The sequence below is a fragment of the Mustelus asterias genome, chromosome 3, assembly GCF_964213995.1.
Source record: "Mustelus asterias chromosome 3, sMusAst1.hap1.1, whole genome shotgun sequence".
Taxonomy (NCBI): domain Eukaryota; kingdom Metazoa; phylum Chordata; class Chondrichthyes; order Carcharhiniformes; family Triakidae; genus Mustelus; species Mustelus asterias.
In genome coordinates, this window is record NC_135803.1 from 68,253,367 (window position 1) to 68,278,907 (window position 25,541).

Genomic DNA, 25,541 nt, shown 5'->3' on the forward strand with positions numbered 1-25,541 from the left:
GCTCAGTGCCTGTATATCTTTTTTATAATAAAGAGGCCAGAGCTGTTTGCAATACTCCAACCAAAGCTTTTGTTGACAAATTTGACATTACTTCTCTGCTTTTCAATGATACCTCTTGAGAAATGAAATACAATGCCTTCTTTGCCTTTTTATGGCCTTATTAATCTGTGTTGTTACTTTAGTGATTTCATATATCCATTCCTTGATATCTCGCCTTCTCTATCTCTTTTAGACCTATTTCCAAGATGTAGCCACATTATTCTTCCTATCTCATGCTTCTCTGTAATAAAGTTACTTTCCAATTACACACCCAAATCTTCAAATGTATTAATGTCCTTCTTTGTATGAGTGGCACCCTGTGATTTGATGTTGTTTGCAAATTTTGAGATTATACTTTTCATTTGAGTATAATCATTTATGCAAATAGTGAACGTCAGTGGTCCCAACACCCAACCCTGTGGAACATAATTCCTCACCATTTGCCAGTCTAAATAATTACCTTCAATTGTGGCTGTCTGTTTTCCGTTTTGCAACCAGCTTGATATCCTTTCTCCTACAAGTCCTTAACTCCTACTTGTCCCTGATCCTTTTACCTTTCTCAACGGCAACTGAAGATGGGCAACAAACACTGGCCCAGCCTGTGACACCCACATCCCATCAACCAATTAAAAGTCTGATATTTGTGTTATGGTGAAATCAAAGTGATGGACACAAAATGGTTACCTGGCACATAAAATGGACTCTGGGAAGGGACATTAAGAGGCACAGACATTACACAAAGAGTTAAAACCTGTAGTGTTTAAATTACTGCAGGAAACAGGTCAGACCTTGAAGCACCTTAAACTTGAGATAAAAGCAGACCCAGAACAATGAGTTTGATAACGAGATCAGCCACTGATGGGGACATAAATGTATATAACAAGATCAGCCATTGATAGGGGTCATAACTGCATAAATGTATCCACTCTATGTACAATGATGTGTTAACTGTCAATGTCCGTACCTGTCTGCTTGTAATGATGTGTTAACTGTCGATGTCCGTATCTGTCTACTCAACTTGTGACGATGTGCTAACGGCTAATGTCCGTACTGTCTATTATCTAAAAAGTATAAAAGATGCTCAACTACTATTGTGTAGTTGAGAAGGTGACTGCCTGTACTGCAGAGTGCCAGTGCTTCTCCCAAAGCTTTGTCCGAATAAAACTGTTGAACCTCCAAGTCTGACTCCGAAGTGGTGAATTTCCCACAACATTTGGTATCTTTTCAACGGTCTTTTGAATATCCAGATATATTACCTCTACATTACCTTATCTACCCTTCCTGTTCTTCAAGAATTCAATATAGCTGATCAAGGATGATCTTCACTAATGCAATCCATGATGATCATTCTTTATTATATTTTCTGTGTCTAGATATTTTTCTTTTATCTTTCCAACCAATGACATTAAGATAATTGGTCAAAGAATAAATCTAGAATAAAGATGCATTTTAAATATAGGAATCATCTTAGCTGTACGTCAATTTTCTGGCACAACTATCTTTATTCATGATTTTGTATATAGAATCATGGCTCTGCTAACTCTTCTCTAACTTCTTTCAAAAAAAGTGATGATACAATCCTACTGGAGCAGTGTTTTTAATTTTTACTCCATTCTTAAAGTTACAAAGCCAATGTGCTGAGTAGACTGGGCAGGCCCGAATCCATCTCCTCGCTTGTTCCAAAAAGCAATTCCAATTGAATCCAATTCATGGTCCCCACATGGGAGACAAACAAGATCCAAGCTGACAAGATAAGGCATTGTACCCCATCTTGGGCTTCTCACCTGAATTAGTTTATGAATTATCTCTTCCTTTTCTACCTTAAATATCTTTATTTTAATCTCTTCTTCGATTGTCATGCACAGCATTTGAGTTTCTCTGTAAATATTGTTCTTTTCCAACCTTCTCCACTGATCTCTGGTCGTATAACTAGAACTTTGTCTTAAGCATAAAATGACAATTACTCACCTGATCATTGCAAGAAGTGGTGTTCGTTTCACATATGATGTGTTGCACATAAACTCAAGTGTTAGTCAAATTTTAAAATTGCAACCTATGTGACTGTATTTTATTCATAAAAGTAAATACAACTCCACCTATTTAAATGGACTCGCAATAAATCAATATCATGTCTACTGAACATCAGTCTCGACTAATATTTTCCTCGCTATTGACAGATCCAGCTGTGCAGGGATTGTACCCTTTGATTATATGACATTGCTATTTATCACAACACAATGAAGGTAATTAGCCAATTTAAGATGGCCTGTTTCTGTTTACCAATAAGACGGCATAAACAAGCTTTATGCTTCTATCAAGATTACTTTTCAACTGCTAATGTAAACCTCATAGGAACATAAGAAATTGGAGAGGGAGTCAGCTGTTTGTCCCTTTAAGCTTATTTTTCTAATTCAACAAGGAAATAGCTCATGTCCAAACCCAACTCCATCTTTTTGCACTTTCAGCTCAAATCCAGCCAAAACATTTGATAATTAACTTGTCAAGTGGTTGATGGTTCAATTCTGGCCTCAGGTCACTGTCTGTGTGGAGTCTGCACATTCTCCCCACGTCTGCATGAGTTTCCTCCAGGTGCTCCAGTTTCCTCCCACAGTCCAAAGATTGATTTATTATTGTCACATGTATTAACATACAGTGAAAAGTATTATCTCTTGTGCGCTATACAAAGCATACCATTCATAGAGAAGGGAACGAGAGAGTGCAGAATGTAGTGTTACCGTCATAGCTAAGATGTCGAGAAAAATCAACTTAATGCAAGGTAGGTCCATTCAAAGGTCTGACAGCAGCAGGGAAGAAGCTGTTCTTGAGTCGGTTGGTATGTGACCTCAGACTTTTGTAACTTTTTCCCGATGGAAGAAGGTGGAAGAGAGAATGCCCAGGTTGCATGGGGTCCTTAATTATGCTGGCTGCTTTGCCAAGGCAGTGGGAAGTATAGACAGAGTCAATGGATGGGAGGCTGGTTTGCGTGATGGATTGGGCTACATTTACGACCTTTTGTAGTTCCTTGCGGTCTTGGGCAGGAGCCACACCAAGCTGTGATACAACCAGAAATAATGCTTTCTATGGTGCATCTGTTGATCGGCCATGCTAAATTGACCCGTGTCAGGGGGACTAACAAGGTAAATATGTGGGTTTACGGTGATAGAGCCTGGGTGGGATTGTTGTCGGTGCAGACCCGATGGGCCGAGTGGCCTCTTTCTGCACTGTAGGGATTCCATGATTGTCAAACATTAAAACCAGTCTGCTAGTTACATAGTCAATGATTGAGCTGACATGTTTTTTTTGTGTAGTTTAGAGCTCATACACCAAGGTATAACATTTTGGAAAATACAGGACAAGAGAAGGTTATTCATCCAATTTGTCTTTCACTTCTCAACAGGTCATTACCTGGAATTTATAGCATAAAAGCATACAGTCCTGGCCAAGAGCTCTATGCTGGTGTTTAGACACCACACCAGCTTCCGCACTATTTAACCCTCTCAACATAACTTTTTATTTTTCCATCTAGCTTCCCTTTGAATGCATCTAAACCATTAGCCTCACCTATTCCATATGATGGCAAGTTCTACATTCTAAGTATTCTCTCAGTGAGGAACCTTTCCCTGAACTCGTTATTAGGGTTACTGGTGAGCACATTTTATTGATGGCCTATAGCTTTGGACTATCACAAGACTGGTAGTATCTTCTTTCACCCAATCAAACCTCCTCATGTTTTAAAAGACCCCTGTTAGGTTACCCCTCAAGCCGTCACTGCCAGTTCAACATTTCACACACAGTTTGATCTCTCCCCAACCCCATTAATACAGACAAATAGCTATAGGCAAAGCTTTAAAATTAATAAACCTCTGTGAATTTTCTATCTTAGCCTTGAAGTAAGTGAATGGAAACCTCAGGAGATCAATTGAACAGAACAATCTATATTATTCAAACTTGACAAGTTCTATTTCACAAATGTCATTTCCATGGTTCGGAGAGGATTAAAATCATATCATTCACTAAATATCTGAGTATCTATATTCAAATTAATTTCTCTAACTTTCAGCACTATTCTTAACCAGGCATTAATCCAGCTGTTTAAAAAGTTGAATCAATCAATTTAACAATCATTTTATTACCAGACCTGACTTAGTGCTTTCATTGGCCTCATGATTTCATACAAACACCACACTAACCTCTAGAAGACTTCCCAATCAACGTAGTATACCACAAATGTATGGTCTGAATTTTACATTTGGGGCACGCCCAAGCTGGCATAGGTGGGAGCGGATGTGAAACCCTGTCCTGCCCAAGGTCACATTGTTAACGCGATGTAACACTGGGTGGTCAATTAAAGTCCACCTACAGTGTCTGCCAGTTGGGTTTCTGAGTGGGTGGAGGAAGGAATGCATTAGGCATTGGGTCCAATGTGGACCTGGTGGGATAATTAAAAAGGAGAGGAGGCAGCTCACTGAAGGCTGCGAGGAGTTGTTGTGGAGGCTGAGGGTGTAGTGTGTTTCACGATTATTCAGAGGAGGAATGTCTTCAGTGCCTGGACACCATAGAGGTGGGAGGGCAGGTCAGGTGGGCTAAGCGCCCCCCATTTTACAGATGGGTTCTTGATCTGTCATGGTGCAGGAGATCAGTGCCTTGCACGACATGCTAGTCCCCAGGACGGCAAGAGAAGGTCATCCCATCTGATGAAGAGGGCCTGGACCGAGGTGGCTGCCAAGGTCACTGGGCGTGACTTGGCTGCAGTACTGCAGAAGGTTCAACATTCTTCTGCAGTTGGGAAGGGTAAGTGCAGAGATGGCATGGACCAGTTTGGAGAGATGTGGTCAGGTATTCATTCCCTGGGAACTCTGGGATCTGAGTGTGTATTCCAACTGGCAATAAAGCCTGCCCTGCCAAGGCTGGACTGTCAGCACAATAGGCCGCAGTGCATTGGAGAGGGGAAGTATGCCACAGTAAATTGCCCAGTAAATGCCTGTGTGGGGGGAGAACGCATTTGCAACGGTCCTCAAGGGAGATGGAACACTAATGAACCTATTATCCTATCAGAAGACAAGTCACAATACTGTGGAGTGCCACTGAACTGGTGGGGGAGTCCCCAATCTGCTGGTGCTGATGAGGAGCAAAAGAGATGCTCTCAAGTTGGATTGTCACCAACTAGCTCATTCCCACAGTCCTGGTGAGATGGTTGGTCTGGGATGAAGGTAAGTACGTAGGTTCCATATGCGAGTGCCATGCTTACAGGGGAAGTTACGGGCTGCTCTTATCAGAAAGTGAGCCAATGTCTTAGCAGGCCACTTGGCAGGTATAGTGAGGATGACAATTGATTCACTGATGTCGTGCCTTCCTTCCATAGACGAGCCAACCGCACCAGTTCCAGGCAACCCCAAGGACCCCCTCATCACGCACTCAGGAAGTCGTGGCTCCTGCACCTGCATCACATTTTCTCTCAGAAACAAATACCAATGCAGATATTCTCATGTTAGTGGGCATTAGGTCCAAGGGTTATGCACTGTGGCGAGGGCACATCACATTTGCAGGAGGTGGTGGTAGAGGCAGAGGTCCCGGAGCACTGGCAGTGGGAGCACTGCTGGAAAAGAGGTCAATGATGAGCCGCTGGAGATGTCCATCAGGCGGCTGATGCTGTATAACCAGTGGGGTGTGGGGAGATCTGGAGGGAAGCCATGAGGGTCTGTGTTTTGTGACATCCATCAATAAAGAGTCGTGGTGACCCTGGGCACCAAGTGCACGGCCTCTTCCATAAGACAGTGGCAACTCTTGTGGAGAGGTTCCTTCAGGGGCACTCTCAGGTGTTCCGGGGTAGTTCACCCAACTGCAAACCAGCACACCAACTGTGACCTCTAGTGGTCACCTCAAGCTTGCAAATTATTTGTTGTCTCTGTGGGCTCCTCTTAGAGAGCTCTGGACGAGGGTTGCAGTTCCTTTGCTGCTCTGCCAGTGGCTGCTGCATCTGATGATGCCACACTGTCTGAGGAATGCCCAGCCACGGGGCTAGCTGCTCCTTCTCAGCTGAGACAACTTAGACACCGGGGCCAAAAGATGCCCAGCAAGGTCGTCCCAATCACCATGGCAGCAAAGTCAGCAGACTGCCTCCAATACCACTGTTAGTGAGGTACCAGGATGCAGCACCTGCAGCCGTAGGTGTAATACACCTCAAGAACAATGGTGACATTACTTGCATTCATTACTTGGGTGTGTTGTAGGTTTGGCATATTTATATACTGCTCTTAAGTTAAATCACATAAACATGTTCCTCAATTCAATGGTCTGAGTTGGCTACATGTTTGTACATTAGCCGGATGTTGCACAGGTTGTAAGCTGAGGGCTTTGTGTGATGCAGCAGTTCTGAGTTGGGCTCCAAAGGAAAGCTTTATTGCAAGTCAAACATTGTCATTGCATTGAGTCAGCCTCCATGCCTTGGATACCAAGCTGAAGGATCGCTGGATTAATACATCCCTCACATCCCTGAATGTTTGTAATGTTCACCTTAAAGTCCTCACACTGTGCGATCTGAGGCTCATCCTCAGACCCATCATTGGAGTCATCCCCTTGGCCTGTGGTCCTGCCTCTCTCTCCTCAGCCTCCACTGGGTCCCCTCTTGTCAGAGTTAGATTGTGCAGGGTGCAGCACATGACCACTATGACAGAGACGCGCTCTGGTGGATATTGCAATGATCCCATGGATTGGTCAAGGCATTGGAAGCGCATCTTGAGCATCCCGATAGTCCTCTTGACCACCACTTTTGTGGATGTGTGACTCTTGTCATCTCTCTCCTCTGCCTCAGCTCTTGGCTGAAGGTGTGTGGTCATCAGCCTCCTCTTTAAGAGATAGCCCTTGTCACCTCAGAGCCATCCATCCAATCTTGCAGGAGCCACAAACAGCCTTGGTATCTGGGAGAACCGCCTGATGTATGAATCATGTGAAGTCCCCGGATAACAGGCACACACCTGCAGAATTTGTGGCCTGTGGTCACAGACAATCTACAAAATCATCAAGTGGTACCTTGTCCTCTTGATGAAAGCTCCCAACTCTCCTGCTGGTGCCCTGGTGGCCACATGCACGCAGTGTCCAGCTTCATGGATGTGGGGGAATCCAGACATTGTGTAAACTCTCATGCTCCAACTGCCTGGCTGCCCTTGTCTTGTCCAGCAGTTGATTGAAGTGCGGACATATCTGAAGATGGCATTGGTCACTAGATTGTCACAACTGTCTGCAGTTGATAGTGAGACACCACACAGATTCTCCACTGAACCCTGAAATGAACTGGAGGTGTAGACGTTGAGGGCCACTGTGACCTTCAGTGCCACCAGCATGGGGTAACCCCCCTCCACCAGTTAGAGGAAAGTTCAGGACCTATCATTTTGCAAAGGGATGTCACTGTGTCCCTAGGGAAATGTAGCCTCCTGCAGCACTGCCCTTCAGACATGTGCATGTAGCTGGTGCACTGCCAGTATATCCTAGTCACTGGGTAGTGGAGTCTTTGACATCCCCTCCCACTTGGCCTCCCTGCTGGCTCTGCACCAACTGAGCCCAGGCCTCTCCTAATTCACACATGTACCCACTGACTTCAAAATCACTCGCGCACGCGATGATGTCAGGAAACACTCCCAATGCCTTCTCGCAAAATTTTACGCACTCTCAGGTTGTCCGCACAGCCAGCCCAGACATGTAACATTCTGGCTCATTACATTTTTTTGGTTGCTTCTTGCTTTTCAACTGCACCCTCTAGCAGTTTTCTGAGCCATAGGAATTTTATTTAATTAGTGTGTACTTAGCCAAAACCAAGGAAAAACTGGTGAAAGGACAGAATGCGTATTTATTGAAACACCCAATCCTCTTAACTCTGGGTTTTGAAATGATCATTACAATTTAGCATATTCTTTATTTTGACCTACTCTGGGATATTCTTTGAAAACCAACGTTTGCTCAGCATTTTCCAGTGTATCCATCTTGTGACCCTGCCTTATTCAGTCTATAATCCCTTGAACACTGTAAAGCTGTCCTCATGTTCCAGCTCCCACTGGAAACCCAATGGCAAAACAAGAATCATCGCTCGCTGCCCCCTCTTTATTGGAGCAGAATATGGTTTTAAACAAGGATGGAGTGTGATCCATGACGGGCAGCATGGTTGGTGCAGGCTTGGAGGGCCAAAGGGCCTGTTCCTGTGCTGTAATTGTTTTTGTTCTTTGTGATGATTCAGTGATCATCATAATCTTGTGAACCATTTCTAAATGCAAATAAGATTTATAGAAACATAGAAAAACTACAGCACAAAACAGGCCCTTCGGCCCCACAAGTTGTGCCAAACATATCCCTACCTTTTAGGCCTACTTATAACCCTCCATCCTGTTAAGTCCCATGTACTCATCCAGGAGTCTCTTAAAAGACCCAATTGAGTTTGCCTCCACCACCACTGATGGCAGCCGATTCCACTCGCCCACCACCCTCTGTGTGAAAAACTTCCCCCTAACATCTCCCCTGTACCAACCCCCAGCACCTTAAACCTGTGTCCTCTCAAAGCAGCCATTTCCACCCTGGGAAAAAGCCTCTGAGAGTCCACCCGATCTATGCCTCTCAACATCTTATATACATTTATTAGGTCTCCTCTCATCCTATGTCTCTCCAAGGAGAAAAGACCGCGCTCCCTCAGCCTATCCTCATAAGGCATGCCACTCAATCCAGGCAACATCCTTGTAAATCTCCTCTGCACCCTTTCAATCTTTTCCACATCCTTCCTGTAATGAGGCGACCAGAACTGAGCACAGTACTCCAAGTGGGGTCTGACGAGGGTCTTATATAGTTGCATCATTATCCCCGGACTCCTAAACTCAATCCCTCGATTGATAAAGGCCAGCACACCATACGCCTTCTTAACCACCTCCTCCACCTGCGGGGCTGATTTTAGAGTCCTATGGACCCGGACCCCAACGTCCTTCTGATCCTCTACAGTACTAAGAGTCTTTCCCTTTATATTGTACTCCTTCGTCCCATTCAACCTGCCAAAATGGACCACTACGCATTTATCTGGGTTGAAGTCCATCTGCCACTTCTCCGCCCAGTCTTGCATCCTATGTATGTCCCTCTGTAACTTCTGACATCCCTCCAGACAATCCACAACCCCACCAACCTTCATGTCGTCGGCAAACCTACCAACCCATCCCTCCACTTCCTCATCCAGGTCATTTATGAAAATGACAAACAGCAAGGGTCCCAGAACAGATCCCTGGGGCACACCACTGGTGACCGACCTCCATTTAGAAAAAGACCCATCTATACCCACTCTCTGCCTCTTTTGGGCAAGCCAGTTCTGGATCCACAGGGTCGCAGCCCCTTGGATCCCATGCCCTCTCACTTTTTCTAGAAGCCTTGCATGGAGGACCTTATCGAACGCCTTGCTAAAATCCATATAAACCACATCTACTGCTTTCCCTTCGTCAATGTGTTTAGTCACATTTTCGAAGAACTCCACCAGGCTCGTAAGGCACGATCTGCCTTTGACAAAACCATGCTGAGTATTCTTCAGCATACTAAACCTCTCTAAATGCTCATAAATCTTGTCCCTCAGGATCTTCTCCATCAGCTTACCAACCACTGAGGTTAGACTCACCGGTCGGTAATTTCCTGGGCTATCCCTATTCCCCTTCTTGAAAATAGGAACCACATCCGCAATCCTCCAATCCTCCGGCACCTCTCCCGTCTCCATTGACGACGCAAAGATCATCACCAGAGGCTCTGCAATCTCTTCCCTCGCCTCCCACAGTAACCTCAATCGGGCAGTCAGTGCTATGCAGGAAATTCAGGACTGGCATTCAAACGTACTGATACCATTCTGCACAAAGCCTGTCAGGCTACTTCAGTTTGTATTCAATTTTATTTTATCCTTCATACATTACATACTTCATGGTTTGAAGCTATGGTTGTGGGCTGCGAATCCCCACGTTGATGATGCATGCTAACCTACAAATACGCACATATATAGATGTATTTCCATTATTAAGAATTTTACCAATCCAACAATACCTGTGACTAGATTTTTGATAAATGATGGGCTCAAACCTCAATAGCCTCTGAAAATAATGGTGAGGATTGTGTTGCAGGATTGACCTGTGCCTGTTATTTCTGACGCAGGCAGTATGGCAACTTTGTGATGTACATACGCATCACTTTAACAGAAAAAGAGGTCAATTTGGCTCATAATTCCGATATATATCTCAATATTTTTATCTATCATCAAGTACGCTTTTGGCTTTTCCCTATTTAGTCTCCTGAAGTAAGCTGCACAAACTAAAATTTCATAGGGACAGAACATCATTAAAGCAATGTAGGATCCATGACATCATCAAATTACTGGGGAAAGGGAGGGAAATTTGCTGCCTCAGGTCTATTTACCCAATTTACAACCCACCGCAAACCAGAACTGGCAAAGCAAATCAGCCAGTGATACTTTATCAGATGCAATTGGACAGTTGCCAATTAGCCAAGGGTCAGTGGTTTTTTTTGTGAGGTATTGTTTGACATCAATGCAAAAGGGGTGAACGCTATATTAGTATGAGGATTTCTTTGGTTCACCTATGATATGCTGAGACAATTGAGCCAGATAGTTGTGTGTCATAGCAGTTTCATTATTCACATTTACACAGTAGCTAAGCCAATTGCTATTGTCAGCTTCAGCCTCTTCCCTTTTCCTTGCTGCCTTAAGTGATGTAGGCGGTCTGAATTCACAGAGAATTATCATTTTAAAGAGGCGCCAGCAGAATGAGTAATAGAACAAATCTGACTCCTGACTCTGTAAAGATCCTGTTTCGATTCTCCAAGGATATCGCCAAATTCTCCCCGACAACCCCCCACCCCCACTGCCTTGGCAGCAATTCGTCAGCCTTCAATTCATCACTTACCTCCCCTGAGACATCATGAGGAACAGAAGTGGTGACAGGTCGCTGTCTGACATTATTTTAATTGCATTCATTATTTGAGCTGCCCCTATAAGCAGATTATGCAATGAATCTTTTATTCGGGATAACTAGCAGCGAGGTTGCTATGCACTTTTAGCGTGTGGCTCCATCACAGCTGACAAGCAAAATTGGAAGAGACAATTTGTGACCTTTTTTGGGGCTCCCCATTGTGTGCCTGTTCTTCTCAGATAATCTGAGGATGACACACATTTGTGAATTCATGAACAGAATTTGAGAGCATCTCCTCCTTCACAAAGACATATTTTGGGACTGGAATGAGCTGCAGCCGTGGAGTGTGGAGAAATACAAGTGGGCAGAAATTAATTTAAGTCAGGGTTCATGGTCCAAAATGGTTGCCAGGATCCAGTGGCCCAAAGATCACTCTTGGGTATTGGCATCTCATTTTAAATAATAGAGGAGAGCTGCCATTGCCTGCCGTGCCCGCTGGAAGTGGCACATCAGACCTCAAGAACATAAGAACATAAGAAATAGGAGCAGGAGTAGGCCATCTAGCCCCTCGAGCCTGCCCCGCCATTCAATAAGATCATGGCTGATCTGAAGTGGATCAGTTCCACTTACCCGCCTGATCCCTATAACCCCTAATTCCCTTACCGATCAGGAATCCATCTATCCGTGATTTAAACATATTCAACGAGGTAGCCTCCACCACTTCAGTGGGCAGAGAATTCCAGAGATTCACCACCCTCTGAGAGAAGAAGTTCCTCCTCAACTCTGTCCTAAACTGACCCCCCTTTATTTTGAGGCTGTGCCCTCTAGTTCTAGTTTCCTTTCTAAGTGGAAAGAATCTCTCCATCTCTACCCTATCCAGCCCCTTCATTATCTTATAGATCTCTATAAGATCCCCCCTCAGCCTTCTAAATTCCAACGAATACAAACCCAATCTGCTCAGTCTCTCCTCATAATCAACACCCCTCATCTCTGGTATCAACCTGGTGAACCTTCTCTGCACTCCCTCCAAGGCCAATATATCCTTCCGCAAATAAGGGGACCAATACTGCACACAGTATTCCAGCTGCGGCCTCACCAATGCCCTGTACAGATGCAGCAAGACATCTCTGCTTTTATATTCTATCCCCCTTGCGATATAGGCCAACATCCCATTTGCCTTCTTGATCACCTGTTGCACCTGCAGACTGGGTTTTTGCATCTCATGCACAAGGACCCCCAGGTCCCTCTGCACAGCAGCATGTTGTCATTTCTTTCCATTTAGATAATAATCCAATTTGCTATTATTTCTTCCAAAGTGAATAACCTCGCATTTGTTAACGTTATACTCCATCTGCCAGATCCTCGCCCACTCACTCAGCCTGTCCAAATCTCTCTGCAGACCTTCTACGCCCTCCACACAATTCACTTTTCTACTTATCTTTGTGTCGTCTGCAAACTTTGTTACCCTACACTCAGTCCCCTCCTCCAGATCATCTATATAAATGGTAAATAGTTGAGGCCCCAGTACCGATCCCTGCGGCACGCCACTAGTTACCATCCGCCAACCAGAAAAGCACCCATTTATTCCGACTCTCTGCTTCCTGTCGGATAGCCAATCCCCAATCCACGCTAACACCCTACCCCTAACTCCGTGTGACCCAATCTTCTTCAGCAACCTTTTGTGAGGCACCTTATCAAACGCCTTTTGGAAATCCAAAAGCACCGCATCCACCGGTTCCCCTCTGTCAACCGCACTAGTCACATCTTCATAAAAATCCAACAAGTTCATCAAGCACGACTTTCCCCTCATGAATCCATGCTGCGTCTGCTTAATTGAACCATTCTTATCCAGATGGCCTGCTAGTTCTTCTTTAATGATGGATTCCAGCATTTTCCCAACTACAGATGTTAAGCTCACCGGCCTGTAGTTACCTGCCTTTTGCCTATTTCCTTTTTTAAACAGCGGCATAACATTAGCCGTTTTCCAATCCGCCGGCACTACCCCAGAATCCAACGAATTTTGATAAATAACCACTAACGCATCCGCTATTACCTCTGACATTTCTTTCAGTACCCTGGGATGCATTCCATCCGGGCCCGGGGACTTGTCCACCTTCAGTCCCGTTAGTTTACCAAGCACTGCCTCCCTGGTAACATTAATTGTATTGAGTACCTCTCCTCCTACCAACCCTCTATCGTTAATATTCGGTAAACTATTTGTGTCTTCCACCGTGAAGACCGACACAAAAAACTTATTTAAAGTTTCAGCCATTTCCTCATTTCCCACTATTAAATCCCCCCTCTCGTCCTCCAAGGGTCCAACATTCACTCTTGCCACTCTATTCCTTTTTATATATTTGTAAAAGCTTTTACTATCATTTTTTATATTTAGAGCTAGCCGAGCTTCATAACCTATCTTTCCTTTCTTTATCGCTTTCTTAGTCGTTCTTTGTTGTTTCTTAAAGTTTTCCCAATCTTCCAATTCTCTACTATTTTTGGCCACTCTGTACACATCGGTCTTTAATTTAATACTCTCCTTAATTTCCTTCGTTATCCACGGCTGGTTATCCCTTTTTTTACAGCCCTTCTTTATCACCGGAATATATTGTTGCTGAGTACTGAAAAGGATCTCCTTAAAAATCCTCCACTGTTCCTCAGTTGTCCTACCTACCAGTCTGCTCTCCCAGTCCACCTTAGCCAATTCAGCCCTTATCCTATCGTACTTCCCTCTGTTCAAACAGAGGACAGTGGTATGGGACCCTACTTTCTCCTCTTCCATTTGTATCAGAAATTCGACCATATTGTGATCACTTGACCCAAGAGGGTCCTTCACAAGAACATCCTTAATTCTACCTACCTTGTTACACATTACCAGATCTAAGATAACTCGTTCCCTCGTCGGTTCTGTAACATACTGTTCAAGGTAATTATCCCGACAGCATTCTAAGAACTCTTCCTCCATCCCACCCCTTCCAACTTGAGTCAGCCAATCAATATGCAGTTTGAAGTCCCCCATGATTATTGCCGTTCTGTTTTTGCACGCATCCATTATTTGCTTGTTTATAGCCCTCCCCACCTCAACATTATTATTTGGGGGCCTATAGACCATGCTTACTAGTGTCTTTCTCCACCTACTATTCCTTATCTCTACCCATAACGATTCCACGTTTTGTTCCTTAGAGCCTATGTCATCCCTCACTACTACCCTGATATTATCTTTTATTAATAGAGCTACCCCACCACCTTTTCCTTCCTGTCTATTCTTCCTAAATTCCTGATACCCCTGGATATTCATCTCCCAGTCCTGGTCTCCGTGCAGCCACGTTTCTGTAATGGCCACTAGATCATACCCATTAGTGCTGATTTGCACCATCAACTCATTAACTTTGTTCCGAATGCTTCTTGCATTCAGGCAAAGTGTCTTTATTCCAGCTTTTATCTGGACCCGATTTGATGAAGCGCTATCAACCTCTCCCTCGCCCTCTACTCCTTTAACTACTTGAATACCCTAATTCACTTGCACTCGCTTCCTCTCCTCTACCATTGATTTCGTAATTCCTCTTACCTCTGCACCCTCCCCCCATAAATTAGTTTAAAGCCCTATCTACAGCCCTAGTGATACGATTTGCTAGGACTCTGGTCCCAGCACGGTTCAAACGGAGACCATCCCATCTATACAGGTCCCATCTGCCCAAATACTGGTGCCAATGCCCCATGAATTCGAACCCATTCCTCCCACACCAATCCTTGAGCCACGCATTCGTCTCCTTAATCCTATTAACCCTGCGCCAATTTGCGCGTGGCTCAGGTAGTAATCCAGAGATTACCACCTTGTTGGTTCTGCTTTTTAATTTGTTCCCCAGCTCTTCGTACTCCCTCTGTAGATCCTTAGTTCCTGTTTTGTCGATGTCATTGCACCTACATGGACCACGACAACTGGATTTTCACCCTCCCACTCCAGATTCCTCTGCAGCCCAGATGATACATCCTGGACCCGAGCACCAGGCAGGCAACACAACCTACGGTATTGCTTCTCCTGGTCACAGAGAACAGTGTCTATGACCTTAACTACACTATCCCCAATTACTACTACATTTCTTTTTGATTTCTCCGTTGCAGCAGCACCCTGCACCCTGGTACTGCTGACAGTTTGCTCGTCCTTCTCGCAGTCATTTTTCCCATCTACACTGGTGGCAAGAACCTCAAATCTGTTACAAAGATTTAAAGGCTGAGGTTCTTGGGACTTTACCTCCCGCAAACTACTTCCCTTCTTCCCCCCTCTGCCCGCCTTCTTCCCCCCACTGCCCGCCTCACCCGCAACCACTCCCTGTTGTCCCTGACCCCCAGCTAAGTTAGTCAGTCTAAGGGGTGTGACTTTCTCTTTATTCAGATAGCTCTCCCCTTCCCTGATAAGCCTCAGTGTCTGCAGCTCAGAGTCCAGTTCATCTATCTTGAGCTGGAGATCCTCCAGCAACCAGCACTTACTGCAGACATGGTCCCTGGGGTCCACCTTGGGGTCCACTTGCTCCCACATCATGCAGAAACAGCACATTACATATCCCTCCATACCAATTTACCTTGTATGAGTTGGTGTAATTTAAAAGTGAAACCCTACCCTGCCTCTGCCTGTCCTCGCCGAAGCCCTGTGAGCCAAAGCCAGTTCACACTCTACTCCCCACTCAATCCACTGCCCGCTCCCGACGCTGCCCGCTCTATAGAGTGACTTTTATACTAAAAAAACACAATCTCCCAGAATCCCCTGCGGCCTACTCCCACTTCCCTTAGTTTAAACCCTTGAAAAAAGCCCGCGAAAAAAACGGATTAAATAAATAAATCACAGCACTTTACTCACCCTCAGCACTGCTGCTGAGAATCTCTCCCTCTGTCCTGCTCCAGTCGAACAAATGAGATTTAGTCCTTGCCAGCAGTCTTCAGGGGTGGGAGGGGTCAGTGGGCTCTGGGTAACAGAACAAATAGAGGGTGAGCATAACACAAGCTGCCAGAAGCCTAACAATGGGTGGCATAGTTATTAACACTGCTGACTCACAGCACTAGGGACTCGGGTTCAATTCCAGTCTCATCTGTGTGGAGTTTGCATATTCTCCTCATGTTTGCATGTGTTTCCTCTGGGTGCTCTTGTTTCCTCACACAATTCAAAGATGTGCGGGTTAAGGTGATTGGCCATTCTAAATTGCTCCTTCGTCAGGGGGACTAGCAGGATAATTACATGGAGTTACAGGGATAGAGCCTGGGTGAGATTGTTGTCAGTGCAGGCTCGATGGGCCAAATGGCCTCCTTCTGCTCTGTATGGAGCCTTCGATTCTATTCTGTGATTCTATATTATTGCTTCAGAGCAGGGACGAACAATCCTTCTGAAAGCAGACTTTTCTTATCATTTCTTTAGTGGCTTCTGTGTGGACTGCTGCTTAGATCACTGTAGAATAGGGAAAAAAAAGACCAGCTGTCGCGTGCATAAAGCAAAGCTTATCTATCTCAATGGGCCCGGGATCCAGCTTTGTATGTTTAAAATTGATTTCAGGCGACCATCAAGGCTGCCTAATGCCAGTTAGCACCAGAAATGATGGAAGCCAAACTGTTCAAGACCCCGCACTCTCAATTTTGTGCCCATCCGTCATCTGAAAAACAGATGAAGTTCATTCCAATTTCTACCCCAACATCTGAAAAATGAAGTCTTAAATAACTAGACAGCCTAAAAGGTTGTTTCTTCTAAAAGCTGGCTTACCCAACTAAAGTGATTGCTCTTTCAGTCGCATGCTAACAGCAGTGGAGTTGGGTATTGTAATTTAATTTGATCAGGAGACAGGGGTTTATGAGCGAGATCAGGATGCGTTCAGAGGACCAAATAGGAGGAGTAACATGACACTGAAGCATACAGTCAAATTGTAAAGACTATGCAGTCCCTAACTGTTGGGCTCATGTTCATCTTTCTATGAAATTATTTGGAAATCCACAGGGGAATAGCAGATCCATGTAAATGTTTACTTTACAACTAAAACAATTGCAGTATTAGTTGAACCATCCTGAAGTATCATATAATTCCACAGTATGATTAAAATAAAGATTTAGAATTTTCAAATTTTCACATATCAGGGATGATAATTGCAAAATAAACATTAACTTCTCCAGAGTTGCCATTAAGTGCACAAAGTGGTTAATTCGCAAAGCACTGTGCTCAGATGGGGCTGTTGGATATTCCTGGATCATGTGAAGTGGCTGATTGTTAATTTTTCTGAACTCTGCACTGGGGACGCCGCACATCAGCGACACTAATCAATCCCCGAGGCAACTGAGAAACTAATCTTTTCACTGCTAACTCATAGGCCAGAAGTTTAAATCCAAAAGCACTTCTATCAACCTTACTGGATCAATTCCCAACCGGCTCGGGTCACTGTCTGTGTGGAGTTTGCACATTCTCCTCGTGTCTGCGTGGGTTTCCTCCGGGTGCTCCGGTTTCCTCCCACAGTCCAAAGATGTGCGGGTTAGGTTGATTGGCCAGGTTAAAAATTGCCCCTTAGAGTCCTGGGATGTGGTTAGCGGGTAAATATGTGGGGGTAGGGCCTGGGTGGGATTGTGGTCGGTGCAGACTCGATGGGCCGAATGGCCTCCTTCTGCACTGTAGGGTTTCTATGATTTCTATGATTTCTATGAACCTCAACGAGGCCCATGGGTTTGGCCTCTTGGAATATGAACTCCCCGATTGAGGTAACGATTGCAATTTGAGTTCGTTTACTTGGTTGGTGTTGAAAGACATATCTGAGGTAACGATTGCCTGGTTAATTTGATTTAGTTTATTTGGTAAACCAAAAAGATTGGTAATGATTGCCTGCCCAATCAGGGAGTTTCCCCTGTATATAAATTGAGGAGTGTCATATCTACTTACACTCTGGATTCTGACCTTGCACTTGAAGCACTCTTAGGAGTGGAGACAAGTTTATAAATAAAAGGAATCTGATGAAGGGACACCGGCCTCCAAGGAATATTTCACCAACCCTCCTGAAATGACAATGTCCAAGAAAGTTTGGAGAAATAATGGGAGTGATTTTACCAACTTCTCCATTCCACCATTTGTAAGATCTCAGACAGCTTGGGGAAACTGAGAGGGAGGATTAAAAAATTAAAATAATTGGGAATCTAAAACCTTAACCACCAACTTCTAGTTGTAATGGAAGTGGGTGCAGAGGCAGGTAACCAATCAGGCCAGACATGGATTAGTCTTTCAAATCTTTTAAAGAGATTTTGTGTTCTCATTTTGCTTAAATTTTATTTTTAACACCACAAGTCAGAATTTCTGCAGCTTTGAGAATTCTGGAGAATGAAAAGAGGCAAGAGGGGCTGGATCCCTAAGGTAAATGTGTCAGGAGATTAACGGTTGTGGAACCAAGACCATCTAATGCAAAGGCCTAGGTTGACACCATGTCGCACTACTGAGGAAATGCTGCACTGTTGGAGGTGTGGTTTTTTTGGATGAGACCAAAGCTCCATCTGCCCTCAAAGGTGGAATTAAATGATTCCATGGCACTTAAAAGAAGACCATAAGACATAAGAGCAGAATTAGGCCACTCGGCCCATCGAGTCTGCTCCGCCATTCAATCATGGCTGATATTTTTCTCATCCTCATTCTCCTGCCTTTTCCCCATAACCCCTGATCCCCTTATTAATCAAGAACCTATCTATCTCTGTCTTAAAGACACTCAATGACCTGGCTTCCACAGCCTTCTGTGGCAAAGAGTTCCATAGATTCACCACTCTCTAGCTGAAGAAATTCCTCCTCATCTCCGTTTTAAAGGATCGTCCCTTTAGCCTGAGGTTGTGCCCTCTGGTTCTAGTTTTTCCCACTAGTGGAAACATCCTTTCCACGTCCACTCTATCCAGGCCTCGCAGTATCCTGTAAGTTTCAATAAGATCCCCCCTCACCCTTCTAAACTCCAACGTGTACAGACCCAGAGTCCTCAACCGTTCCTCCTATGACAAATTCTTAATTCCAGGGATCATTCTTGTGAACCTCCTCTGGACCCTTTCCAAGGCCAGCACATCTTTCCTTGGATATGGGCCCCAAAACTGCTCACAATACTACAAATGGGGTTTGACCAGAGCCTTATACAGCCTCAGAAGTGCATCCCTGCTCTTGTATTCTAGCCCTCTCGACATGAATGCCAACATTGCATTAGCCTTCCTAACTGCCGACTGAACCTACACATTAACCTTAAGAGAATCTTGAACAAGGACTCCCAAGTCCCTTTGTGTTTCCGATTTCCTAAGCATTTTCCTATTTAGAAAATAGTCTATGCCTTCATTCTTCCTTCCAAAGTGCATAACCTCACACTTTTCCACATTGTATTCCATCTGCCACTTCTTTGTCCACTCTCCTAACCTGTCCAAGTCCCTCTGCAGCCCCCCTGCTTCCTCAATACAACCTGTCCCTCTACATATCTTTGTATCATCTGCAAACTTAGCAACAGTGCCTTCAGTTCCTTCCTCCAAATTGTTAATGTATATTGTGAAAAGTTGTGGTCCCAGCACTGACCCCTGAGGCACACCACTAGTCACCAGCTGCCATCCTGAGAAAGATCCCTTTATCCCCACTCTCTGCCTTCTCCCAGTCAGCCAATCCTCTATCCATTACCCTTAACACCATGGGCTCTTAACTTTTTTAACAGTCTCCTATGCGGCACCTTGTCAAAGAGTACAGAAGTTCTTTCTGGTATTCTGGCCAAGATTTATTCCTCAACTAACATTGCCAAGAAGAGTTTACTGGTTATTATCACATTGATGTTGGTGGGAGTTTGCTATGCACAACCTCGCTGCTGTGTTTCGTGCAATTCAACAGTGACAACACTTCAAATTACTTCATTATCTTTGGCTGTAAAGTGCTCTGGATTGCCTGAGGTTGTGAAAGGCACTGTATAAATGCAATTTTGTCATTCTTGCTTTGTTTGTGGGCCAGGAAGATGATTAAAAGGGAAAATTCAGGTTGACAACTTCATATTAAGTTCTGTTGCCGTGTAAATTAAGGTAGTGAGGCATTTATTTTGACCCGGTGACCATTGCAGCTGAAATAATAGGAGTTTCCTTCAAACTCTCTTAATATTTATACCTGAGTAGCTGGCCAAGCATTTTCATCTGTTTAGGGCTGATTAATCTATCATCTGACTCATAACTCAGGGTCTGATTGGGGGTGGAGGGGGCTATGGTGTCAGTTATATGGTTGGAGGAGAGGGAGCAAGAGTCGACCCTCACTGGAAAATGAGGAGTGGGTGTAAATCATTGGAGTTCCATATTTATTTAAAAAGAAAGCTTGGGGGCCAGAGAAATCTATCAAATCAACAAATCAAGCCGCCATCTTCATATCTTGCTTATAAGAATTCTTGTGGCAAAGATATGGATGCTCAGGTTGTGACCCAGTGGCTAATTCACCATACAGAAAGTCTTTGGCTATTATTCAACAGATGAACATGGCTGAGCCAGTGTGGACATTGTTGGCTTAGCATGAGTGTTTGCTGATGAAATTAGCACACTCCAGGATCACGGAATTGATGACCTTGACCTGCCAAGAGATTCTGAGGATTCATCTGAGACAGCAAAAGTGGAATCTGTTCAACCTTTCCTTCTGCCTAGCATGTTATCTAGGTCTAGCCATTCTCGAGGAATGCACAGACTTGGTAGACTCACAGTTTGGTGTTCTGTCAGGTTGTTGTTGTCCCACACTCTCTTACTCAGCCTGAACATAACAAAGCTGCAGCTTTTGTGATCCATGTATTGATTTCAGCATCAAACTACAGATTGCTGCTGATTGTGGAGATCTGAAACCATCAACAATCCCAGTGTCATATCATCAATGCTAATATGGTGGTATTGCAACATCCTGAACCACGACATTTGTCTTCCTAACGTTGATGGTGAAACTAAATTCTTTACCGACATGAGTGTGTGTGTCCATTTACCACTGTAGGTGTTTCTCAGTAGGGAATGTTGGTGCAGCATCATCAGCATAGAGCAACTCCCTGCTGAGGACTTGGAACTGCTTTGTCCTGGGTGCCAGAGACAAAGGCTGAACACCTTTCTGCTTTCTGTCAGTCCTGGTATGTAAGTCGCTACCCTCTCTGGATATCCTGAAGGTATATGCCAACAGAAAAGAGAAGAATATGCCAAAGAGTGTCAGTGCCAGAACGTAACTATATTTGACCCCACTACAGATCTTAAAGCGTTCTGATGTTGCCCCGTCTTGGCTGACCTTACCCATCATATTGTCATGGGGTCCTTAATTATGCTGGCTGCTTTGCCGAGGCAGCGGGAAGTATAGACAGAGTCAATGGATGGGAGGCTGGTTTGCGTGATGGATTGGGCTACATTCACAGCCTTCTGTAATTTCTAGCCGTCTTGGGCAGAAAAGGAGCCATACCAAGCTGTGATACAACCAGAAAGAATGCTTTCCATGGTGCATCTGTAAAAATTGGCCAGTCATAGCTGGCATGCCAAATTTCCTTAGTCTTCTGAGAAAGTAGAGGTGTTAGTGGGCTTTCTTAACTCTCGTGTTGGTATGGGGAGACCAGGACAGGTTGCTGGTGATCTGGACACCGAAAAGCTTGAAGCTTTTGACCATTTCTACTTCATTGATGTTCACCAGGGCATATTCTCCACTACGGTTCCTGAAGTCGATGACAATCTCCTTCATTTTGTTGACATTGAGAGAGAGATTGTTGCCCCACCAGTCCACCAGATTCTCTCTCTCATTCCTGTACTGTGTTTTGTCATTGTTTGAAATTTGACCCACTACGGTGGTGTCATCAGCAAACTTGAAAATTGAATTGCAGGGGAATTTGGGCCCACAGTCATAGGTGTATAAGGAGTATAGTAAGGGGTTGAGGACACAGCCTTGTGGGGCACCGGTGTAGAGGATGAAGGTGGGGGAGGTGTTGTTGCCTATCCTTACTGGTTGTGGTCTGTGGGTTAAGAAGTCTCGGATCCGGTAGCAGAGGGAGGAGCTGAGCTCCAGGCCATGGAGTTTGGAGATGAGTTTCGTAGGAATAGTGATGTTGAAGGCTGATTCCAATTCAAATCAATTTCATTCCAATTTAAGTCAGGCAACTAACCATCACATACTGGATGTCAAGACCTGCGTCTGCTCATTTCACCACAACTCATTATCTTGTGTTTCCCTCTTCTTTCAAAATCACCACAATCTCTCCATCTTACTGCTATCAGCCAGAGAAAGTTCAGTCTGCATCTTCCAATTTTTCTCTTGACATTTTTCAGCTTCCCCCCTTCTCATCCTTGTCCTCATTTTCAAAATTACTATTCTCAGCAATGTTCCATCAGGATTTCACATGTTGATGATTGGGAAATCTATTGCTCCCATTGATGGATGTGACACTAAGCAGATTATGGATATGTGTGGGCCTGATGAAATATATCCTAGGATTCTTTGGGAGGCAAGGGATGAGATTGCAGAGCCTTTGGCTTTGACCTTTGGATCCTCGCTGTCCACGGGGATGGTGCCAGAGGACTGGAGAATGGCGAATGTTGTTCCTCTGTTTAAGAAAGGGAATAGAAATGACCCTGGTAATTATAGACCGGTTAGTCTTACTTCGGTGGTTGGTAAATTGATGGAAAAGGTCCTTAGGGATGGGATTTACGACCATTTAGAAAGATGCGGATTAATCCGGGATAGTCAGCACGGATTCGTGAAGGGCAAGTCGTGCCTCACAAATTTGATTGAATTTTTTGAGGAGGTAACTAAGTGTGTTGATGAAGGTAGGGCAGTTGATGTCATATACATGGATTTTAGTAAGGCGTTTGATAAGGTCCCCCATGGTCGGCTTATGATGAAAGTAAGGAGGTGTGGGATAGAGGGAAAGTTGGCCGATTGGATAGGTAACTGGCTGTTTGATCGAAATTCTGTAACTTTCTGATTTCTGTGTCTCTGTGCACTGTTGGAGAACAGATATCCACTCCATCTGACGAAGGGGCAGCGCTCCGAAAGCTTATGGTATTTGCTAACAAATAAACCTGTTGGACTTTAACCTGGTGTTGTGAGACTTCTTACTGTGTCTGATCGAAGACAGAGGGTGGTGGTGGATGGAAAATTTTCGGATTGGAGGCAGGTTGCTAGCGGAGTGCCACAGGGGTCAGTGCTTGGTCCTCTGCTCTTTGTGATTTTTATTAATGACTTAGAGGAGGGGGCTGAAGGGTGGATCAGTAAATTTGCTGATGACACCAAGATTGGTGGAGTAGTGGATGAGGTGGAGGGCTGTTGTAGGCTGCAAAGAGACATAGGTCGGATGCAAAGCTGGGCTGAAAAATGGCAAATGGAGTTTAACCCTGATAAATGTGAGGTGATTCATTTTGGTAGGACTAATTTAAATGTGGATTACAGGGTCAAAGGTAGGGTTCTGAAGTCTGTGGAGGAACAGAGAGATCTCGGGGTCCATATCCACAGATCTCTAAAGGTTGCCATTCAAGTGGATAGAGCTGTGAAGAAGGCCTATAGTGTGTTAGCTTTTATTAACAGGGGGTTGGAGTTTAAGAGCCGTGGGGTTATGCTGCAACTGTACAGGACCTTGGTGAGACCACATTTGGAATATTGTGTGCACCTGGTCACCTCACTATAAGAAGGATGTGGAAGCGCTGGAAGGAGTGCAGAGGAGATTTACCAGGATGCTGCCTGGTTTGGAGGGTAGGTCTTATGAGGAAAGGTTGAGGGAGCTAGGGCTGTTCTCTCTGGAGCGGAGGAGGCTGAGGGGAGACTTAATAGAGGTTTATAAAATGATGAAGGGGATAGATAGAGTGAACGTTCAAAGACTATTTCCTCGGGTGGATGGAGCTATTACAAGGGGGCATAACTATAGGGTTCGTGGTGGGAGATATAGGAAGGATATCAGAGGTAGGTTCTTTATGCAGAGAGTGGTTGGGGTGTGGAATGGACTGCCTGCAGTGATAGTGGAGTCAGACACTTTAGGAACATTTAAGCGGTTATTGGATAGACACATGGAGCACACCAGGATGATAGGGAGTGGGATAGCTTGATCTTGGTTTCAGATAAAGCTCGGCACAACATCGTGGGCCGAAGGGCCTGTTCTGTGCTGTACTGTTCTATGTTCTTAAGCACTTTGTTGGTCCTATTTAAATTATTTGTGCCTTTAAATTATGTTCACGTGAGTATTTCCAGCATTTTCTGGTTAAATAAATACCCCGTCTTGTCCATCGACCCTTTCCATTACACATGACAGTCGACTCTTGCCAGAGGAAAGACATCTACCATAACAGTTTTAATATTTTCTAACCAGATGACATTTCTAAAATATTTAAAGCCCTCTGAATTCTATATCCATACAGCAGCATTTGGAGCTCCCTGTGTACGGTCTATACCCATAATGGAAGCAATGAGCTCCTTGCATTTCCACCTAATCTCTGGGAGAATCTGCATTTCCCTGTATGCTGCCCGTACACATATAGAAAGGAGTGAAGGCCTAACTGGTATATATCTCAGGTAGGCTGATTGAGGGGATGAAGGGGTTTTCTTATGAGGAAAGGTTGTGCAGGTTGGACATCTACAAGTGATCTTGTTGAAACGGATAGATTCTGAGGGGGCTTGACAGGATAAATGCTGAAAGGATCTTCCTTCCCATGGTGGAATCTAAAACTAGAGAAGCTGTTTCAAAATAAGGGGTCTCCCATTTAACACATGGGTGAGAAGGAACTTCTTCTCTCAGCGGGTCATTAGTGTTTGGAATTCTCTACCTCAGACAGCGGCAGAGGCTGGGCCATTGAACATATTCAAGGTTGAATTGGGGAGATTTTTGACTGACAATGGAGTCGTGGGTTAAGGGGGAGAGGCAGGAAACTGGAGTCAAGCCACAATTAGATCAGCCATGATATTATTGACTGGCGGAGCAGGCTCAATGGGCTGAATGGCCCATTCCTGCTCCTTGTTCTTATGAACTTTTGAACAATATGACTAGGGAATAGAGTACATGAGGTGATTTCCCATTGCATCCCTCATGTAGTTAAATGAAATACAACTCCTCTTCCCAAAGGAAGCAACTGTTGTCCTGCTCTTCCATCATCAACAGTGAAAATTGTTTGGTTCCAAGTTGACCACGGTTCAGATCCCTAAGCATGGGACCCTTACACAGTCTGGGGCTGACTTACAAAAGAGCAGGGGTGACCACTCCCTGGGATCTCAAATAAACAGTGAGCAGGGTGGCACGGTAGCACAGTGGTTAGCACTGCTGCTTCACAGCTCCAGGGACCTGGGTTCGATTCCTGGCTTGGGTCACTGTCTGTGTGGAGTTTGCACATTCTCCTCGTGTCTGCGTGGGTTTCCTCCGGGTGCTCCGGTTTCCTCCCACAGTCCAAAGATGTGCAGGTTAGGTTGATTGACCATGCTAAAAAAATTGCCCTTGGTGTCATGAGATGCGTAGGTTAGAGAGATTAGTGGGTAAATATGTGGGGGTATGGGGGTAGGGCCTGGGTGGGATTGTGGTCGGTGCAGACTCGATGGGCCGAATGGCCTCTTTCTGTACTGTGGGGTTTCTATGAATTTCTATGAATTTC